The sequence below is a fragment of the Cydia splendana genome, chromosome 5, assembly GCF_910591565.1.
Source record: "Cydia splendana chromosome 5, ilCydSple1.2, whole genome shotgun sequence".
NCBI lineage: Eukaryota > Metazoa > Arthropoda > Insecta > Lepidoptera > Tortricidae > Cydia > Cydia splendana.
In genome coordinates, this window is record NC_085964.1 from 8,577,642 (window position 1) to 8,600,414 (window position 22,773).

The window sequence follows — 22,773 nt, forward strand, 5'->3', positions numbered from 1 at the left end:
AGTAGTACTTACTTAATAAAACAACAATATACCTACTTAAAAGAAATTTTGTATGTTTGATTTTGATTGTTCTAAATGTGTCAATGCATCAATGACTAGGTACATAGGTATTTAACATTAAATGATTTTTTTTGTTTAGTGTCAAATCAAAGTATGTCTGTAGTGTAGTGTGTAGTGTGAAAAAAACATATATATCCTGATACACAAATATGTTTTTTTTTTATATTTGATATGCGTCAACAAGAATTAAATTGGCTTATTTCATATACCTACCTACCTATTACTTACAAAAACCAGGCTCCATTTAATCCTTAAAAATTTGCAAAATTCAGAATCTTGAGGTCAAGTTCCACTAAATACGACTCGTCGCCGGTATCAAGCAACCATTGAGAATACGACTGCTACTACTAATCGCAAGGGTCATTCGAGCCACATCCTTAATCTAAGCTTAGATGATACGTGACTTCGTTTCAAAAGGATCCAAATCATTATGTCATAACTTAAATTGGTTAGTTGCTTGTATTTTGTAATTTCAGTAAAGACCCTTTTTAACCGAGTTCATAAAGGAGACCTTCTCATTTGTTCTTTAGAGCGAAGAATTTGTCTGGATTTTCCGTAGTCAGGATAATGGAGTCGTGAAAAAAATCGAGGGAACTCTTCATACATATATTATTTGCACACACATAGTGAATTGGGTGTTATTATACTAAAGTACCTAACATTTATGATCTTGTTCTTAGAAAACACTAGTTTTTGGTACCTTCTTACTGAAGTGTTGTTAAAGATTATAAATAATAAGTAAGTATTAACTTACAGGGTCAATCGCAAAGATGGCGTTCAGATAAACGCTTTTCACTCAATATTTAAGTGGCTAATGACCGTTACTGACCACTAAATACAGCGATCTGCAAAATTTAAAGGACTCATAATGAATGGAATTCATTCAGTGCAATTTTGCAGCTGGGTGTACATACTACAATTACCTATTGTTATGATTGACCATGTTGAAGTGTATTGGAGTACATTCCAGATAAGATCAGACTGTAGAAGCTCATAGAATCAGAAATTCTAAACCATTTGCATTTGTAGCCGCAGATCACAGCAAACAACTTCATTTTCAATAGGCATAACGTGACAGTAAAGCACCCGACATCGAGCGTTGCATGTTGTTGACCTCTGCCTCTTTAGTTACCTTATACGGAAACATTCTTTTAATAAATTTATTGTTTTATCACGCTAAATTGGTGGAAATATTTTCTTCTTTGATATTTTATTCAGGTTTGGAGCGTAGCATCCTAAAAATTGCAGAATAGAACTACTTTTCCTTTTATCTAATAATCATCTAATACTACCTGGAATGGAGTATAAATTGCGCGATGTGGTACTGCACCTACCTATCCTAACCAACTAATTTTTTAAGAGTTTTATATCCAAGTGCATAAAACAGGGCGCGATAGGATAATAATATATCATGACTCATCCTCAAATATATTTTTGATGACTATACAAATATTTTAACGTAGCTGATACCGAATATTTGTCGTCAAAGTTCACATCAGTCTAAGCATCTTGTCGGCTCGGACCAAAGCCTGTTCTACAATAGAGAGGCATCAGTAAGCGGCTAAAAATTCGGTAATCCGTCAGTAAGCGATATGACACGCGAGCCACACTGGGAAAATGGAACATTATATCTACTAGTACAGTCAGCTGCATAAGTTGCGACACAGTATAACACGGTCAGACTGATCTGTGAAAGCAAATACCTAATTTCTCGAATTTCAGATAAGTTATATAAATGGCGTACATAAATAAATAAATCGCAAACCGCAATACTATTCAGGAACTTACCTACTGAATTGAAAGACGAATATTTTTAAATTCAATCAATATTTTTTGTTGTACATTTACGAAGCCAGTATTATATAATATAATTATACCGCGTTACTATTTTATGTTTTGAACGCCAGGAAGACGCCATGAGTTGCCGTTCTCCGCTCTCGTAGCGCCAAGACCTTTAATACGCCTCAGAGGGCCTACCGCGAACCACGTTCGACGTGTTGCCTCCCTGTCACACTTACGTACGAATTCACAAGTGCGACAGAAAGGCAACACGTCGAACGTGGTTCGCGGTAGGCCCTCTGGAATGGTGTAAGTACTATACGTCAAAATAACGTTCATGTTTTCAAGTGTATACTCGTATTCGTTAGGTCGCACCAGTGCTCTAGAACAGTGTATCACATTTTTTGATATGACTAAATTACGGTTAAACGCATGGTATAATAATATACTCCGCCTGGTACTCTATTCCGAGATTCGCGTATGACCTAACTGACACAGGCCTACGTCATCATGCTGTTTACAGGTTCTCAAACTTTAAAATGTGGGAGAATTTTAACCAACGGTGAAAATTATGTTAACGACATTAATTTTAAGTTATTCATGTAGAAACATAGTAAAATAAAACAATTCTAATGTATTAAATTAAACTTTATTTATCTATACAAGACAAACGTTTGAAAAACTAATTCACAGTTACACATTAATTACCAAGCTTACGGCGTGAAAAGTTTGGAAAACACTGCGACTGCTAACACTGAGCGAGAAGGAAATAACAATTAACACGCGTTCGACAAGGATGACGGTCAGGGCATGAAGTTATCTAGATCCGAATTGTCAAATGTGACAGCGCTATCCTGTGTTGTCAGTAGTGTAAACAGAATTACCCGAACGTCTGAAATTTCTGTCGTGAATCGGAAGATATTGCTAACGAATAATTAAAAATGACGTGTTATTGTAAAATTTAAGATAAAATACATATAAATGAAAATTATAAAATTATAAAGAAATATTTTAACTTATTAACCATAGGTACCCATGTAACATGCTATGTTGAAATAAAGTGGCAATGTTATTGTGACGTAGGCCCGTGTCACTCTGGGAATAGAAGACCATGTTTTATTAGACCATGGTTAAACGTTAAATAAGCGTGATTGTCACTATGTTAGCTTCGTAATCTTCATTTTACTCCCTATAAGTTTTTAGAGTTCAGTTACTTTTTATCAGTTACGTAAATTAATGTTTTCCAAAATTGATTTCACATGTCTGAATTAAACGGCGTAGGGACGTAATTTGCTGTTGACTGTACCTACCTCACGCCCCGGGCACTGCCATCGCACCACAGTTTTGCTACAACTTATTACTAATAGGTAGTACTTAACAAGTTTATGAGAGGAGAATGCGAAAATTGCAGAATTACACGATATTGAAGTTGTTGCATGTTGACTATTTTTAGCTGCATCACATTTCCCCGAAAGATCTCGCCATAACATGATTCATGGCAATAAGTGTTAGTAGGCACAGAAGTCTTTGAGCTTGATGCTCTTTGGCTGTGAGAACTTTTAGTTTTACGCTCCGAATGCTTATGCTTTGGCCATATGAGAGTCTACGAGTATTATGGGCACGGTGAATGGTATTAGCCTGGTTTATTGTTTAGCTATGTAATGAATAAGTAATGATTCTCTACACGGTGGCCAAAAAATAAGTGTATTCCCGTTGCCAGGGAGGTTTTAGAATTATACTGAGCAACATTTACTATGGGACCAACCACTTGATGCACTTATTTTTTGGCCACCATGTATATTCTTGTACCGCTTCTTTACACCGGCTTCTGTAAGATAGTCGCGGTTTCATCATCTGTCGTCATGGCCGTCACTTTCTACCAAGTCTGTAAGTGCAATAATTATAACCATCATATCTGTAAGGATGTCAGATTTCTGCAGTAAACTCCGACAGATTGTCCACTTGCATACCTACCTATAATTACTTGAATTTTGATATTTCATATGTCGTCAAAAATAAACTAGTTATAACACGCGTATCGTGCGCCGCAAATCACAACAACTTTTCACGACAAGCTCTTGTCGTTCCAATTTCGATATAGTCCGTCGATCATCGTACCTGCAGCCACTTTCGATATCCTTTTTTTAACGCTCCATCGATCGTTGTACCGAAAAACGCGTATCATAAAACGGTTTCCCATTATAAAAAGATTAACATCGATTTTCTGGCATAATAACACGATTTCTTCTCATAAGAATGGACACTTTCGGTGAACGGTGGCTGCCTAAAGTAATCCTTCATGTACTTTGACAGCGCAAGCTGTGTGCTTGGAAGAATGGCAGTCACGCTCGAACGTATCGGACAGACTGTTCTTATCTAATAAAAATAAAAACTTATTTTAGAGAAAACTTTTTCTGTGAAAAGAAAAGACACAAAATACACAAAAACAGTAATTAACATAGGTATAAAATTTGGGACTCGTGTTTCTTACTGAAACATAAGCATAGAGAAGCAATTTACACCAGAATTGTCACCCTGAATTGGGTTCAGAAGACAGTTTGAAATCTCAGAATATAATTAATATTACGTATGTATTAGGTACCTATATTTCCACTACCTATATTAACAAATACAAATGAACGTGATTGTTTCGGTTTTTTTCCGTATGGCTCTGAATTTTGTGTAATTAGCTAGTCACACTAAATGTTCATGCCAAGTTTTATTTAATTAAATGTCGTTTTAAAATAAGAGCGCAACTTCGATTGTATGAGAGCGACTTTTTGGCGGCGGGTTCGTGTGACTTCTAACATCAAGATTCAAAATATATACACCCTGTATCTGAACGAAAAGTAATTACTCAAACCCGTTAATGTTTACGTCATACTAAGCAACTTTTACTATGGGACCAACCCAGAAATCGCCAAAAAAAATTGACTCTCTTAATAGGAAATTTCAACATCAGACCAGCAAAATGTATGAAACATCCAATTTTTTTTCCGCGTTTTCGGGGTTGGTCCCATACCTAGTAAAAGTTGCTCAGTATGACCTAAACATTAACGGGTTTGAGTGATTGCTTTTCGTTCAGATACATACTGCATATAAACCTCATGGATACAGCATTCACAACCATAATATGTATATGTATACCTACTACATTTACCAGTATATCATTCAAAGAATTGACGCCGATACATTCACGTTGCGTCGCGGTCCGCGCACCCGGGTGTTATCTTCTTTGTTACACAAATAAAGGGAATAACAATTTTACGTCAACTTTATGTCAGTTTTCGGTTCCACATAATACGTCATTGAAAGTAACTGTCACTCAAATGTCAAAATATCACTCGCGTGTATGAATTCCGTGGTTCATTTCCCTAAACGTCGGCATTTCTGATGTTGTCACAACAACACACATAATAGAATAATTGAATAGGTGTTTACCAGATAATGCGTTTGAAATCGTGTTATTGTCGAAGGAAAAAAATGTCTAAGTATGTCTAAGCCAACTGCACGAATATGATGGAAGAGTTTAACACATAACGTCTTTGATAAGAAGCATGACACCGAATATCGTCGATGCCACAGAGAGACGGAAGTTTTAATTTTTAATCGTAGCGATAAGTGATAAAAACGCAACTACATAAATATAATGCCACCAGAGTTACATACCATCATATAAAAAGTAATTGTATTATTTCAAACACACCTATAATGAAACGTTCTAAATATAATACACAGTATCGACTTACAAAAAATTATAGAGTGTGTATTAGAAAGCTACTGTCTAAATAAAAGTAATAAAGGAATAGAAATGATTCAGCTGTTACATATTGGTTACGAGCGGCGGCGTCCGGCAAATTATAGACAAACTCAGGTGGTTATTTTTTCAACGCGCTTGGGTGAGAAATGCATGATTGGGGGCCGGGCCCAGCATGGCCAGATTACAGGCCTCGGCCCGGAGACACGCCACCAGCTCTCGCGCGTAATCATTATTTTGACTACAATAAAGTGTTGGTGAACTAAGTTATTGCCACCCAGTGTGCTTTTATTATGTTGGTAGATTTTGTTTTAGATTACTTACATACTGTTTCAATAGGTACCTATTTTAATATAAATTGATGAGCATATTGCGCAGATCGTAAAAATGCTACGAGTATGCTCATATAGCTGATATTTATTTTAATCAATGAGAAATAATTAAATTGACCTACCTGTACCAGAAAGTTACACATAAATACTTATTTATTGTACAAAGATAGCACTTTACAATGTTTCGTACAGACAATAGTAGTTATATACTGATATGAACTACATACTAAAAATGCGTCGCATAAATGTGGCATTTTAACCGACTCGTTTCTCTAACTACTAAAAAAAACAATATTATGGAGACCCCTTCTTCATTAACATTTAGGTGTTCTCTAAGAAAATAGTCTACAGCCCATTTAACACATCGAATATTGCGTTAACTCTCATTAACATTTTTATGCAAATTTGAATTTGGATCACAGGTTTAAAATGGGAAAATTAGGAAGGAAATTACAGGGCGGGCGCGCCGATGGCGCGTTGTGCGAGTAACGGCGCGCTGCCGATGCCGTTCCCGGCCGGCGGTAGACAAACAATGCAAAGAGCTCACTTTTATGTGCCGAGAAGCACCTTAGTAACCAGGCCGGAAAATATTATAAATATTATTTATTTGGGGACGTGGGGACTCTAGCCCAAACCCTCTCATGTTTGAGAGGAGGCCTGTGGCCAGCAATGGGACGTATATACGCTAAATCATTATCATTATCATCATTATTTATTTAATCTTCATTGCACAATACAATATGAAGATACAAATGGTGGACTTAATGCCTTAAGGGGCTTAAGGCATTCTCTACCAGTCAACCAATGGGTTAAACCAGAAAGATTAAGTACTAAATAGCCAGTGTCTTATAAAGTAAATTAATATAGTGACAGTTTGCGAAGCAGAGGTTAATTTATTTTCTACACGTTACATATTTTTCTAATCTTATTTATTGCGTTTATATTGGTCTAATTTTATAAAAATAAGATACTCTAAGTACCTACACTAAACCATATTATTTGTCAGATGCGTGTTTAAAATAAGGATATGAGAAGGAGAGGAGAATCCTAGGCTCAGCATGATCAAAGAAACAAATGTTCGAAATATGCTTTAGAGAATAGTAAAGAGAGAGAGAATATTAAAAAAAATCTAATCCCGTAAGGCGTAAAGTATATTTACTTAGAATTAGAATCAATTTAATTAGAATCAATACGAATATCTAACCTGCAGCCTGACCGTTTATGTAGCCTAAAGTGTGCTAAAGTTTAAAAAGTTTATGATTATGACTATAATAGGTAAGTACACTTGTGGAGTAAGTACATACATCATTTTAATAAACTTGTAATAAGATTTAATTACCAACGGTAAATCGTAATCATCAAAGACATCAACATAATTAAATATATACTACACTGCGCAATCGAACTTTGTAAGAAGTGAAGCTTCTGGTCGTATTTTCTCTATACTACGGACTAAACCATAACTTAGCCTCATATTCGAAAGTGTTAAAATTGACTTGAATAAACTATTAACCTTCAACGGATATCCGAGACGAATAAATTTTAATAGGTGGTTATTTATAGATCCGATAAAAATTAGCTAAATAAGCCATTTCAATTCTGGTGTTGCTTTTAAAATATAGCGAAACATATCGATGTTTTAAATGGTTTACATACATGCATATACAATATTATTAAATTCTCTGTTTTAGCACCTAACTAGATGGCCTTGTTGTAGCTTTTAATAAATAGGTATGTGTAGGTAGTATATGTGTTCATTGAATTTTGTTAACACTTCAGAATTTCAGGTAATTCCGAAAAACATACGTAGGTAATTTTATCATATTGATATTTAATTTTCGGAATAACTCGACAATCTTAAGTCACGTACGGTATGTTATTGTGAAATTATACACGATTACACCTATACACATACAGGTAGAGTTAGACCAAGAAAAGTCTGCAACGATTTTGATAGCATACGCAGTGCAAGTGTTATTTATACTTCATAATTTCAAATAAGTTTGACGTTTAAAGTAACACTTGCAGAATTGCCTCGGTTTAACTCTACCTAATTAATTTCTGATGTTGTAATATCGAATTTTATTACTCCTGTTTTGAACCAAACAGCAAAGGCGTACCCTACACTTAATAATCATTTCATCGGCTATTTGTCACCAGTATATTAGTCGAAACAAATGAACAGGAATGCGAGGCGAGGCGGCATCGGCAGCAGCAGATTACAAGGCGCGCGCGTAATAAGGCCCGTCGCCTCCACCCTATACTCAACTTAATGCTCTCGCAATTTCACTCAACATAATGAACACAATAAAAAAAACACGTTTTCGGCAGATCCTGAGGGATCTAGATGTTTTAGCGAGTTGTGTCGGCGTTTGAACTAGAGCTTTCAAGACTGCGAATGCGAACGGGCTGTTTTAGTGAACTTACCTCGGGCGTAGTGGTTCAATTTTTGAATTTTCGCTAGCTCAGGTATCAATCAATCATAGTATGGGGAGTTAAACAACAATATTTCCCCTTGTAGGTAAAGCAAATAACTATTACTCGTCAACCTCAAATGTCCGCCTTCATCAAACACCTCAGTGAAGCTATTGCTGACCGATTCGATTCGATAATCAGAGCCACAAGCATGTGCATACGCGGTACACGGCACAGATTTAAATCCACAAAAAAATCCTAGGCTTTGACGACGGGGCAGCCCTACCGCAGCCCTAGCCCTAACCCATCACTACCAACCAACTCGCTTCATGTATATGTATGTTGTATTTCGTTATTTCAGTTCAAATAAACTTGTTGTTGCCGTAAACTCTTGTATTACTCGTCAACCTCATCTTTTTGAAGATGCACAATTTTAAGCCAAAAGATGTCTATAGGTACTTAAAAGTCTTAAAACCAACCTAGTGTGTCCAGTCCCGCGCGGCACTTGTCCCAGCCTCCGTATTGATCCCGAGATGAGCGTGCTGACATTGATCTCGCCAAATTGTTCCAAGAACCTCTAAGTGTTTTCTTATATGTTTCTAACCAAGTAACTAATATGAAATGAATCAGTATCAAATTCATTGATATTCAAAGATTCGTGGAATAGCAATGACAAACGGTAACCGATTGTATAATGTATGTTTTATAACAAACCTAATTAACTTCTATATTACAGTAAGTAACAACAGTGCCTAAATACTAATGTGTTACCTAATTAATGCTTAATTTATGTTGAATAATACAGACAGAGCAAAATATGTCCCGGTTACTAACTGTTTACTACATAGTTAGCTTAAACATTCGATTATTTCAATTAGTATAGTTTCTTATTATTTAGCATTGTCAAACACTACTCAAGGTGTTGCACTGTTTTATTTTTCAGGCACTTTTCTTCTGCACCTTGAATTCCTTGAAATCAATTATGGTATAATGTCATGGCCAGATCTTAGAACTGATAATTTCGTGATGTGGCAATCATTTCATGAAATGATCGGTTAGCCACATCATGAAAAAGTCAAACCTATCACTTAACATGAAGTAATCAATTCTAAAATTGGATTTCATGAAATGATCAAAATCTATGATCTTGCCTCGACAATTACATAAAGATATGCATTATCACTCGACTTGCATGAGACGATACTTTATGACTACAGACGCTAACGTACGAGACTTGTAATAAGTAGTTGTAATGAAAATTTCATTACAGTCAAAAGCTTGTAAGCTAGATAAACTCACGTTCACAAAACGTGAAACTGCGTCGTCCTAGTTAGTTTGCGTCACGATAGGCGGACATCTGATAGCAGTGGAATATGACGACAGTTTGCAGCCCGAGCACAGCCCGATAAGAGGGTCCCGCAAACCAGCACCTACCTATTCACATAACATTGTGAGAACCCCAGTGTAAATTGAACTCGGGATTCGTAATAACTGTGAGTATCGGAGACCTCAGTTATTATGGTTAGCTGAGGCGAACGCAAGTACAGTCAGCAAGTAACATCCATTCTAATTTTCAACTTTTTTGCTTTGGCGGTATATTCTATCCCATTACAATATAACCTGGAGATTCGGAAAAAGTATGTGTAATAAGGCATTACGTTAGAGTGGTTCGACATAAGGCAAGTATAACAATAATAGCTCAGGATGTTAATATACAATACATGAATTATTACCTATTTTAACTATTATAATAGGGGCTCGCAATGCTATTTAATTGGTGAGTGACAGTAAGTGAAACAAAAAGACTGTGGTTGAAACTCATACAATTTTAATAAAATGTATAATCATATGTGGTATGTTTATTTGATGAAGATTATAAAATTTATAGAGCATTTCGCAGGGTAAATGTTAGACACATGAATTTCAAATTAATTTCTAGTCGTTATTTCATAAAAATTTTAGACACTCGATCATGCAATATCATTACATTAAGCACTTTTCCAGATGTCTGCGCTGTACGCAGAAAATATATTTTATTTGGTTAAGAATACAAGCGGGTCCGTGCATTTTCTCGACGAACACTCGCTGTAAAGCAGGCTTAGCGCCGATAACCGGGAACTGGGCAGCGCAGGGCAGCAGCGGGCAGTGGGCATCATGTAGGCAGTGGGGAGGCAGGAACGCGCCCATCTGATACCGGCTAATACGACGACAATTCGCAGCATCCCGCTTTGTATCCGGCCCTCGCAACCCTATCTTTTATTTTTCTATCGATTGCGCACTTTTAAGAACCCGTGTTATCTGGAAAAATAAAAGAATGGTTTGTTTTTTTAACAACCGGAGCGTTTCCTACGTAATGACAAAGAGAATAGATAGTATAGAGGGGTCCTGTCATTGTCAATTTTGTAGTCACGGTACATTTACTGCCATCTATCGACACACGATTAAAACTTAAAATAAAATTGAAAATGTATAAAATAATCATAATATGTTTACGGATAAATGATTCTTAATTTTTATTGTTCCATACTGACCCATGTTCTTTCACTGATATGTGTTAAAATTGTTAAATACCAAACGGTGTCGCTAACGCCATCTAGCCGAGAATAGGCCAAAGGTAATGGCGCCATCTATTCGAGAATGACTTTTCCTTGGCCGTCCGAGGCACGTTTTTTTCTTAGACTTTATTTATCTTATACGGAGTTATATATATATCTCTGGTAATGATAAGTTATGAGATGGGATACTGTGCTAAATCGGGACTTGCGTATAAATGAAATCTCATTTACTTAGATTTAATTAATAACGACTTCAACGTGTAGGAAAGGTGTAGAGAATATGATACATATGCATTAACTAGAAATGACGGTGTACCTCTGAAAATTAACCTACTTGTAACCCTTCGCTATCAGATATCTGATAAACTTCATTAAGAAACGAGTTAATGACCAAATAATAATCGCTGTTACAGTTCTTGATGTAGATATTCGAAAGGAGATTACCGTAATCTATTAACTGTTAACGTCAGAAAGTCAGGCGGCAATTTACGGAACTTCCAGAAATCACATTAAACGACAACATCAAACAATAATTTTTGAAAAAGCAATTATCATTATACAGATAGGAGGGTCGGGGGCGATCGCATTAACATCATAAAAGGGGCGAAGTTTGTCTGCGCCCCCGGGACACCCGTCGGCGAGGAGACAGTTACATATTACGCAATAAAGAGCTGTTCTCGCGAAAGGAAGTGTGAAAATGAACAACATCAAGGGGTTATCTTGAATTACTCACTAAAAACTTATTGCCGGAGCGTCGGCGGGCGTCGCGGGGGTGCACAGGGTAGCGAGCGGGGGTGGATTTGCCGCGAACAGATAAGGGCGCGCTATTGGGATCGCGCCGTTCTCATCCAATTACACGGTCGAGCGAGCGCGGCGCGGAGCAGATAAAAACGACGCGCCTCCGGCCTTCGGCTTGTCGCGCGGCTAACGGCCAGCCTCGCGACACGCTGTCTTCGGCGATACATGCTACCTCGCCGTTCGCAACCTAAAACGAACAAAATGCTGCAATAGTGGTCATACAACAGGATGACCATTAAACCAACAAAATACTGCAATGCTAATTCTTAATGTCGACGCATCGTTGGTGATTCGTTATTAATGGATACTGGATATCAAAATCAAGTGTAACAATTTCTCTACAAGCTTTTATGAAAAGGACGCCAGCTATTATAAATCGACCTGTAGTATTATTAGGTATCAATCAAGTCATTTAATCATTCCATACAGCGTAGGCACAAACAGTTAGCAGAAGACAATCTCGAGGAAGCAATCTAAGTCGGCGCGCTGAGGGAATTGCCGGCCGCGCCGTGAGGGCCGCGTCTAGATTCAATTTCCACCAACCATCGTCACGGGACCGCATCTCACAGTCATGCTAGCACGCACACGTTCATTCTATGAAGACACACCAAAATGAAAAATACACACAAGTACCTACAAGTACAGAAGGAATAGGGCGCGAATCGATTAAATGTGTTATCATTTCTTTTGTCTGCCAAAAGGCTTACGCCACCGCAATTTGAACTACGGCTTCCCAAGTACCATAATTCCCGTCTTAGGCTTAATGGCACCGTAACCTAATAAATAACAGTGACATTTGTTTTCGGTACTAAGCCCCACCCTCTGTCACAACAGAACCCAATCCGACAGCGTGGCCGCCGCCGCCGTATGTAAATAGTTTACCGAAAGTCGCCGCTCGTCCATCACGCGTTGTCACATAAATTATGCCGCGGCGAATCCGCGGTCGAATCATTGTTTGACTTTTATCTTATTACGTACATCTCCCGATTTTGTTCGCGTCATATTTCTTGTGACTTATCGGCCTTTATCTATCGTTTTGTGGCGAGTAGCGCTATCGATCACTCGATCCCCGGAGCGGGTCGACAAATTCGTCTCCGAATATTTTTAGTGGATTAGGCGAACCGTCTGTGTCGGTGAACGGCGGGTCACCGCGATGACTAATGCGTCCCCGAGATTATGTGGAGCGCGAGTAGTCGCTTATCAGATGGCTGCGCTGAGGTCCAGCGGCAACTCGAGCCTTCTATCGGCAGCGCACCCGCGCAGCGGCGGCGGCGGCGGGCGCCCGCCGCGCGCGCACTATATATCGCCACCGTCTGCTCCCTCGTGACTAATGATTCGTCTTCTGAAATATCTTAGAATTATTATTCTTCATCGGTCGTGGCAATAAATTAAGTCACGCACTTGACTCTTAAGGAATGACGATTCATTTCATATTTAAATACACATGCCCCGATCACGACTTGCACTTATTCACGTCAGATGTATCAAGGCGATTCGATGGATACTTTTAGCTTGGTATTTTGTACATAAGGTGTCGTTGGTTGCAATGACGTCAGTTAATCTTGAGTGACAAATGCCCGGCAGCGGGAACAGTAGTCGCAACACGAGCCGTATCTCGATCTGTCGTCCGCGACACCCGACACCTCGGTGGCATTCCCTGGTTCCGCCTTAAATTAATGAAAACATCCATCCATAAAGACCCATACGCCTCTGCGTTCTTATGAATGAAATTCCAACCCGAGCTCGAATCCTTTTTTATGATAACCATAAATTAAACGACCAATTTCCAGCGAGTGTCACAGCACGGATAAAGGAATCATTTTTATAATATCCTCAGCGCTTAACAAGGGTACAAATAATGCCCACGCATATTCACGCGGCTATAAGTTGGGATCAGGCGCGGCCACTGACTGCTAAACTGTTAATATAAATAATGAACTGTGTTATGGGCTGGCTGGTAGCTGCAGGACAGCGTTAACTAACAGCCTTTTTGTTGGCGGACTCGTAAGTTAGGATCATCCGAGCGCCGGTGCCGGTGGTCATCACGAAACCAGGTTTCATGCACAGATTAGCACAATATTTGCCGTTTAACACATATAGATTCCTTTCTATAATATGAAATCCAAATACTGATTTCTGCCGACTTGCATATATTTATTGTCAATAATAGTTAAGGCCAAAAAAGGTTAATATCTCTAAAGGTAATATTAACTTAATAATAATAACATACGTAGGTTAGTAATAATCCATATTAAGATTTGTTTTTTGTTTGGAATTCTACGACTCCTTCGATCAACAAATTCGTTATTCTTGTACGTAGCTTTAAGACAAGTCCCAATAAATCCATTCATGATAAAAAAATAGCAACACAAAAAAGTATAACTTAGGATCATTTTATTAAAAATCGTATATTTTTACGTAGTTACGTCCTATTGCTAAATGAGCGGAAACTACTAAAAATACCAATAAGCGGATTATTTTATTGCGGAATTATTTTTTATTTGGGCAGTATACAATTCTCGAAGATGGCTTTATAGTGCGAATTTTTTATTTGCAGTCCTTCGCAGTGAGAGGTCCGGGTCTGTTTGTCGAATACTTGTAAATTAATAAAACAGCGTCGTTGAGTTTCCTGTTATAAAATATTTACATAACATACTTGAGTGTGTGTATGCGTTGTACCAAAGAGAATAGATAGTATAGGTAGAGGGCTATTGTCATAGTTAATTTTGTAGTCACGGTACATTTACTGCCATCTATCGACACACGATTAAAACTTATCATAAAATTGAAAATGTATAGATTAATCAAAATATGTATGCGGATAAATGATTTTTAATTTGTATTGTTCCATACTGACCCATGTTCTTTCACTGATATGTGTTAAAATTGTTAAATATCAAACGGTGTCGTCAACGCCATCTAGCCGAGAATAGGCCAAAGGTAATGGCGCCATCTATTCGAGAATGACTTTTTCTTGATTTCCGAGGCACGTTTTTTTCTTAGACTTTATTTATCTTATACGGAGTTACATATATATTTGGTTGTACCTACGACAAATATTTTATAACAAAACTGATTGCCGAGTGGTACTCCCACACCGAAAGTAGCGGGTATATCCATGCTTAGTTTCTCGATATTTCTAGTAGGGTTGTAGGTACAGGTAGGTACTCAGAAAACCTTTTTCCGCTATAGGAAAACTCGTAAGGAAACCTGCATTCATCTACGAAAAATAACAATTGTGTGAAGTCCCTAATCCGCTTTCAGCTAGTGTGGGACCTTTAGCCCAAACCTCTCGCATACAATGAAAGGCAGCTTTTGCCCAGCAGTTCACAGTGGGGCGAATGACGTGACAGCCCACACAGGAGCGAACTGGGTAGCTTCAATTTTCTTAATGGCATAGGTCGGCATCTTAATCGTATCCACATACGAGGTAACGTATACGAGAAAAACTTACGTTTTTGTGGTTGAAAAAGACAAAAATCTTTTTTTAGCTCCATCGTGTACCATCGTCATCATCATCATCCACACTGTTAACTGACCGTTCCTGACAGATCCACCGATAAGAGAGCCCCTGTTAGTGTACTTAGTATGTGTGATGGTTTAGAAGAGATCAATATTTTTATAACTCAGAATCATCTATCTACCTACAACAATGTATGTAGTTTAGCGCAGCGTTTTACACGCCGCCGTCCACTGCTCCGCCCACGCTATACGCCATACGAGAAACAAAGGGTTATATCGCCATTGCCTACTTTGCTAAGGAACCAGTATAAATGCGAGCTCAACATCCGTAACAACTAAGGGCACTCAGGGATCACGGCTTAACCTGGTTCATCCAGCTTGCGATAGGAACCAGGATTTACAACCCGTTGGTATGACTTATGTCGCTCGGTGCCCTTTGAGGGTTAGGGTCTAGCTTACTTGCATTACGAGTGAAACATATGCGTGTCACGAAGAAAACCCAGAGACTTCGCTAGGAATTATGAGGACCACACGGCACGATACTAAAATGTTTACTTCTAGTGCTAAGGAAATATTAGGTATTCGTTTTGTCTTATCATATTAGCATCATGTTTAAGAAACCTTATTTTAGACTTTTTGTGTGTTGTCAAAAAAGATCTACAGGACAAAATAGCATTTTTTACATGCTATATCCAAGTTCTTCCACGCCGTTAACTCAGTAAAGTGGTTAAGGGATGTGACGAGAGATGAAGAATTGAAGATGTATAATGTAGCATCGTAAAAGGCTGTAGAGATGGCGTGAAAGCTGCCACTTCGTTGGTGGTGGGTTGAGGAACGGTAGCCACATCCAAGCACGTAGAAAAAAAATTATACACAATAAATATAAAAATATCTATACATATAAACGTAGGGCGTAATATTTATTTTGAAGAAGGCTGTGCAAGTTACGCAATGTTTCCAATACGTTGGAATTGGAACTTTTGGTTCTATTATATGTATAACAGGGTCACAAAAATAAATAAATTAGCAACTGAATTATCATATATATGAAATTGAAAAACCAGAACGGGATAAAAAACATGGGAAGAAGCGAGATGGCGCCTTACAAATTTCTAAAAAAGTTTTTGACACGTTTCTCAAATACGACGCACGTGTGATAAGAAAAAACTGTTCCAATCTATTATCTAAATACGAGAATAGAACTAGAGCATAAAAACTATTGCTTTAGATGCGTATTTAATTTACAATAAGCAAAAGAAATTTTCATAACAAATCTTTATTTTACGACGATCGGCCATTTCTCGGCAACTCTCGGTTGGTTTCGTTTCGATGGTGCAACAGACTAGACTAAATTATTCGTAAGTTAAAGTAACCTAAATTATGTTTGTCATGTTGGTATACAGTTATTTCAGCATTTTTTACACGAAGTAAAATAAAAAGTGCTGTCAACCTCAACCTTAGTCTATAGCCCATACGAGTGACTTATGCCATATATGACTGATCAATCAAATTAATATTATCATATTATTAATCATTTGATTTTGTTGTTTTAAATTTCTTTTTGAGTTATGTTATTCAGATTGACTTTCACGACTTCGGCAAACATTGCCATTCGTCCGGGGAACGGGCTGCCGAAATGGGTCAAATTACAATTCAAAGTTGATAGTAAGTTATAAATTATAATGAAGGTAAATAAAGTGCATGTTCAGATATGTTTGAGTGACCTGATGAAAATAAGCAAATGTACAGTCAGCAGTCAGCGAAATATCGTAATATAACTTTGTTGCCATAGGAATAAGGATGTGTTCCGATATACTGGCGAAACATTGAGAAACCAAAGCGGCTAAGCTTCAGCTCGGACACTTAGAGAGAATGAGAGAGGATCGTGCCGTGAAGAGAGCGTACTTGGGACAACAAAATGGGAGACGCCCGAGTGGACGTCCTAATAGGTACCGCTGAAACGACGTAGTTGCTCAAGACCTGCTCAACCTCGGCCATGGCGACTGGCGAGAGCTATCACAAAACCGAGAAACATGGCGTTGTCGGAGGCCAGGACTCACTTTGGGTCGTTGGGTCACCGTAGCCGTAGTAAGTAATGTTAATATCCAGAAAGGGAAATGGGGACTACTTACGTTTGTATGAAAAGGCGATTTCTGGGCGGTGGTCGTCCATATTCGTCTTAAGGCGGATATTAATTAATGAACGTTTTTGCAACTAGGCTTATAAGAATAAATAATAATTTTATGTTGAAACAAGTTTTAAATAAATACCTACGTAGATGAAAAAATACAAACTTTCCTTTTATCAAATCACATAATTTTTTGAGAAAATTGCGAATTAAGTAAGTTATGCAACTAACGGCTACACATAAGAAATTCCTATCACAGTTATAAACCCTGGAAGGGTTGAATACACACTTAATAATCAAATCAAATCAAATCAAATATCATTTATTATCAGGCAACTAAGGCCCATAGATACATACCTTACAAACTTTAAATATTATTATAGGGACATTCTTAAGACTAAACATAAGACCAACTCTTTATTTCATTTACGCGAGCGGAGCTGCGGGCCCGTCTAGTTTTTAATAAATCTTTTGTACCTATGCCAGATGCATATTTATTAAACTACATATTATATTTTTGAAATATTACTATTATATAAACTATTGATTTAGCGTTGGGATCTGAATCCTCGTAAACTGAACAGCTCTTAGGCTGGTCACCGTCACCGTTTTGGTGCTCGTTCGATACTAAAGTGTCCGTGTAAATGATTAAGTGTTAAGTTACGATGTCCGCAGGCGCGCGCAGCAGGCCCCGGCCCATTCAATATTATATTACTTTACTTTACCACACCACACCTCGCATCGACAAGCGAAGATGTTATCGCTCCGGAATGTTATAAAATTGAATATTTCCCATATATTACCTAATACGCTTACCCCTGCAGCGTCTATGCGTCTTCCGCACACTCCACGACTGACTATCCTCTACACACAAATACATACCTATAACGTTTTATGATACATTTTATAATGAATAGAGATGTTATTTAGTTTCGTCGTCAACATAACCACGAATATTTTAAAGTTTCGTTTTTTGAATATCATGTTTCTACAAATTTGAATTATTGTTGCTTACCTTTGTTAACCAAGTAATAATTGCCATGGAGAATGTGAGAAAGATATGGTGAACTATTAGTACCTCTTACCTAAAAAAAAAGACAATTCGTAAATATCTACCTTATAAAAGTTATAAAGGTCAGACATATTTCAAATCGCAGGCGAAATAATAATAAAGAAACATGCCAGTGAATTGATACTTTTAGAAAATTGTTAATTAGAACAGGGGTATGATTATCAAAATCAAATGTAGGTAACTAGGTACATAGAAAGTCCCCCGCCGCGTCGTCGTCATGTTCGTGATAAACTCAAAAACTACTAAACGGATTTTCATGCGGATTTCCCCTATATTACTATCAATAGAGTGATTTTTGAGGAAGGTTTAGGTATAACTATAAAATGTTAAGGTTTTATGAAACCCACGCCAAGTGCGAAGCCGGGGCGGGGCGCTAGTATTAATTATAAAACTTACAGGCTAGTTACAGTTATAACAATTACCAGTCCAACTAAACGTAGGTATAATATAATCAATTAAGAGTTTTATGTACCTAATATTCGCCAGTATTCGTGATACAGTCGTTAGTGTAATGTATGCAAAATAATTGTTCGCTTAACATCCTATTTGGGTAGACAAATGAGCCATTCATTTATCCATTGCCGAAGCAATCAGCCCACATAAACACACAGCCAAGACATAAACAACGCAACGTATCGCAGTTGACGCCCGGAGTGACACCACGTGCGTCCCTCGCTCTATTTGGCTTTCAAATTGAAACAAATCTATAAACGAAATCCCGGTTTTAAATAATGACACCATCAAAAATCAGTGAAAAACTTCACGAAGTATCTTCGCTCTACGTTTTTTAGGGTTCCGTACCTCAAAAGGAAAAAACGAAACCCTTAGTAGGATCACTCGTGCGTCTGTCTGTCCGTCTGTCACAACCCATTTTTCTCCAAAAGCACTAGACCAATTAAGTTGAAATTTGGTACACATATGTAAATTCGCATCTTACGTAAACAAATGAATTTTAAACATGGAGGCCACTTTTGGGGGATAAATGAGAAAATAAAAAAAATATGTTTTATAAACTATATCGTGTTACATATGAAATGAAAGAGCTCATTTTGAGAAATTCAAATATATTTTAATTTTGTAATTTTAAAATAAATAGTTTAGAAGTTATTTAAGAAAATAGTCAAAAAATGAACACCCCCCCCCCCCCCCCTTTATCTCCGAAACTACTAGGTCTAAAATTTTGAAAAAATATACAAAATAGTTCTTTACCTATCTCTCTTCAGTCGTTCCCTCATTCCTGAGGATCGTGATCACTATGTTTCACATCCTTGATCAGCTGTCTCCATCGGTCTCGATCCATTGTTGCCCTCACTGCTTGATTAAATTTGCTCGAGGAAGTGGCTTCTCTAACTTGGTCAGTCCACCTCGTTGGCGAGCGACCGCGACCTCTCTTGCCTTCCACTCCACCAATCATAACTAGTTTCTCGAGACTCTCAGCTCCTCTTCGCATTACATGGCCAAAAGTATGCCAGCAACCGATGTCGGCAGATGGTGGACAAACGTGTTTTAATGCCCAGTTGGGAAAGAATAGACGCATTTGTGCGCTTGGCCGTCCACGGTATCCTAAGCATTCGCCTCCAGCACCACATTTCGAATGCGTCGATTCTTTGTCTCTCTCTTGCCAGTATTGTCCATGTCTCTACTCCGTACATGAAGATGGGAAAGACCAAGGCTCTGACCAGGCGGGTTTTCGTATGAAAGCTTATACTACGGTTTTTCCAGATAACCTAAAGGCGCGTCATGGCATCTTTAGCCATTGCGATTCGGCGCTTGATCTCGGGAACGCAGCTTCCATCATTGTTTATCTGAGATCCCAGATAAGTAAAACTATTCACCCTATCAATACCCTGGATTTCATGGGAACCTGTCAGCTTGCCAACCCGATCTACCACCATGACTTTTGTCTTCTGCCTGTTCACTGCCAGCCCCAGTCTGCCGCTTTCTACCTCTAGTCTATCTAGTATCATCCGCATGTCCTCGATGGTTATGGTGAGTAAGACTGTATCGTTAGCATAGCGCAAGTTGGCTTTACCTATAGATGACAGGAAAACCTAATAGAAATATGCAGTCAAGCGTGAGTCGGGCTAATTACTTAGTTTTTGAACCGACCCCTACGGGTTTTTGAAAGGCAATTCACTGGCGTTTCACATTTAAAAAATACATTGTTATAAATTGGGTAATGTACGGAACCCTTAGAACGCGAGTCCGATTCGCACTTGGCCGGTTTTTTTATGTAGAAATATTATATTATATTTGCACGTTGATTGACTATTTATCGGTTGGAGACGTAGTTAAGAAAACAGGGCCATTCGCGATGGCTCCGGATGTTCCATAATGTAGCTTGAGACACTGCACAGCGGGGGGCGACTAGTTAGCACGCCAAATTCTTTTCACCGCCTACGTTAAACGTAGATATCACAACGGGACACTATTTGTCTGATTTTGGTGAATCGACGATAATATTTGACTAACAAACGTTTTACGACTTCACCACAATGTGACGAAAATATCAATTTACCTAGTGAACGAATAAACTTCTTACATTTATGGGAAATGTGATTTATAAATTACCGGTGGCCACTACATCTGTATTTTATAAATTATTTCCTGATTTACCATCCTTATGCAAAGCCTAAATTGCACCTTAACCCGTTATTGATGTACTTTAGGTGAGTATGATGTAGTAAGTATGTATCTATTTAACAACTCGTGACAATATTGACAAAATTTTAATATCTGTACCAAAATATGTATAGTTAAAAAATTACATATATGTATGCTACTTGCATAATTTACTTGCTTAATTAAAAAAGTAGGTACAAAGAACAAAGCTTATAATAAATTTAAAAGTGGAAAAATTACTGTCTTGGGTGAGACTTGAAATCACGGCCTCTGGATCGATACTCCAGCGCTCTGCTATCTTGAGCCACCAAGACCTCATCCATAGCCAGCAAATCTTTCCACCATATTACGTGTCAAGGGGACCCTAGCGACATCTACCTTAAGAGTGTTACACTTCTTTCAGAGGCCGTTAGTTCAAGTCTCACCCAAGACAGTATTTTTTCCACTTTTAAATTTATTCTAAGCTTAGTAGCATCGTTAGCAGACGTTTCTGCTTATTAAAAATTAAAATTACAAAGAACAAGGAATCAGAAAAACGGGTCGTCGTCCTTTAGGTAGGTTCGATCGTAAAGGAAATTTGTACACGCTTATTGACGTAAGAGTTTAGGAAACCAATATGAAAGCGCTGTTAGTGCTTGAAAATGGTGACCGGCCCTCCGAAATGTGTCGCGCGAGTGACTAAAAATACTTGAAGTAAACCGTAAGATTAGTTTAATTGCCTAAGGCCCACTTGCACCATTCCACTAACCTGTCTGGAGTTACCATGGTTACCAGTACAATTTGACACTAGGTTAACGGTTTAACCGCTTAACCGCGGGTTAGTGGGATGGTGCAAGTGGGCCTAAATAATATTGAAATTATCGTTGTCGCGTTGTTTTCCGTTCCCATATTGGCTTAAAAACCATGAAAAACGTTACCTATCAGAAACAGACACTGCTTGTATAGACTGTAATTGACTCGAAACCCAAAGATGATGATGATGATCTTGATGATAGAAATTGAGAATCTAAAAACTTCAGGCCCTGATATCTATGAAGGATTCCCGCTATTTTAACTAATTTGACAGACACAGGCTGTACCTACTTGATTTCTATCCTATCGAAACGTTAACTACCGGCAGTGCCAAACGAAGTCGATTTTTTTTAACATTTCGAAAGCGCGAAGCGGTGTGATTTTATTGGCGCGGGTTTTATATCAGAGAGCGAGTGTGTCGTAGCGAATATCAATTAATAGGCGTTGGGGCGCGCGGAGCTGCAAAAGTGTAAAGTGCAGTGAGGCGGGGGGCGTTACGTAAATCACGGTGGAGTAAATCGACAGCGCTGAAATGGGGGTATTTCACATTGCTTACCCATATAGTATTGGGCTCAAACTTGGGATTTCCTGCCCCATTTCTTCAAACAAAAACGTCACTTTTGATACTGACACATCTAATCCATATCGTTTCTAGATCTATTAATTGACGTATCTTAAAGTTCGAATCGGGCCGGCGTAATATGTATTAATGAGGTTTTTGATATTAATTAGCAGTAACTTTACAATGCGCAATGAGGGTGATATAGCCAAAATTGTTAATGAGAGTCGAATAGAAACTTCAAATGTGGTTGTTTTTACGACTTAAATTAGAATTTTAATATCGCCCGCGTTACACACAGTTTTATCAAACAAATACATTTTAAAAGCCAAAATATTTAAAACTTTGTTCAATTCTGTTGTGAGGCATAATTGCAAATTTTCTAAATTATTAGATTTTTAGTATGAAAAACCGGTTAAGTGCGAGTCGGACTCGCGTTCCA

At 38.0% G+C, this 22,773-nt stretch overlaps 1 protein-coding gene across 3 annotated transcripts in view; it reads right to left on the reverse strand.

Annotated features, from left to right (window-relative positions):
* Window positions 1–22,773, reverse strand: part of LOC134790706 (uncharacterized) — a 76,157-nt gene that overhangs the window by 14,492 nt on the left and 38,892 nt on the right. The window contains exons 3-4 of one of the 3 annotated variants that reach the window (XR_010144208.1): window positions 11,632–11,883; window positions 10,150–10,641 (exon numbers count right to left, since the gene is read on the reverse strand). The exons of 1 other annotated variant lie outside the window; for it this stretch is intronic. The gene's annotated coding sequence lies outside the window, so the exon portion shown is untranslated. Of the gene's footprint in view, window positions 1–10,149; window positions 10,642–11,631; window positions 11,884–22,773 lie in introns of those variants that run through there. One more of the 3 variants, XM_063761608.1, reaches the window with a different exon arrangement.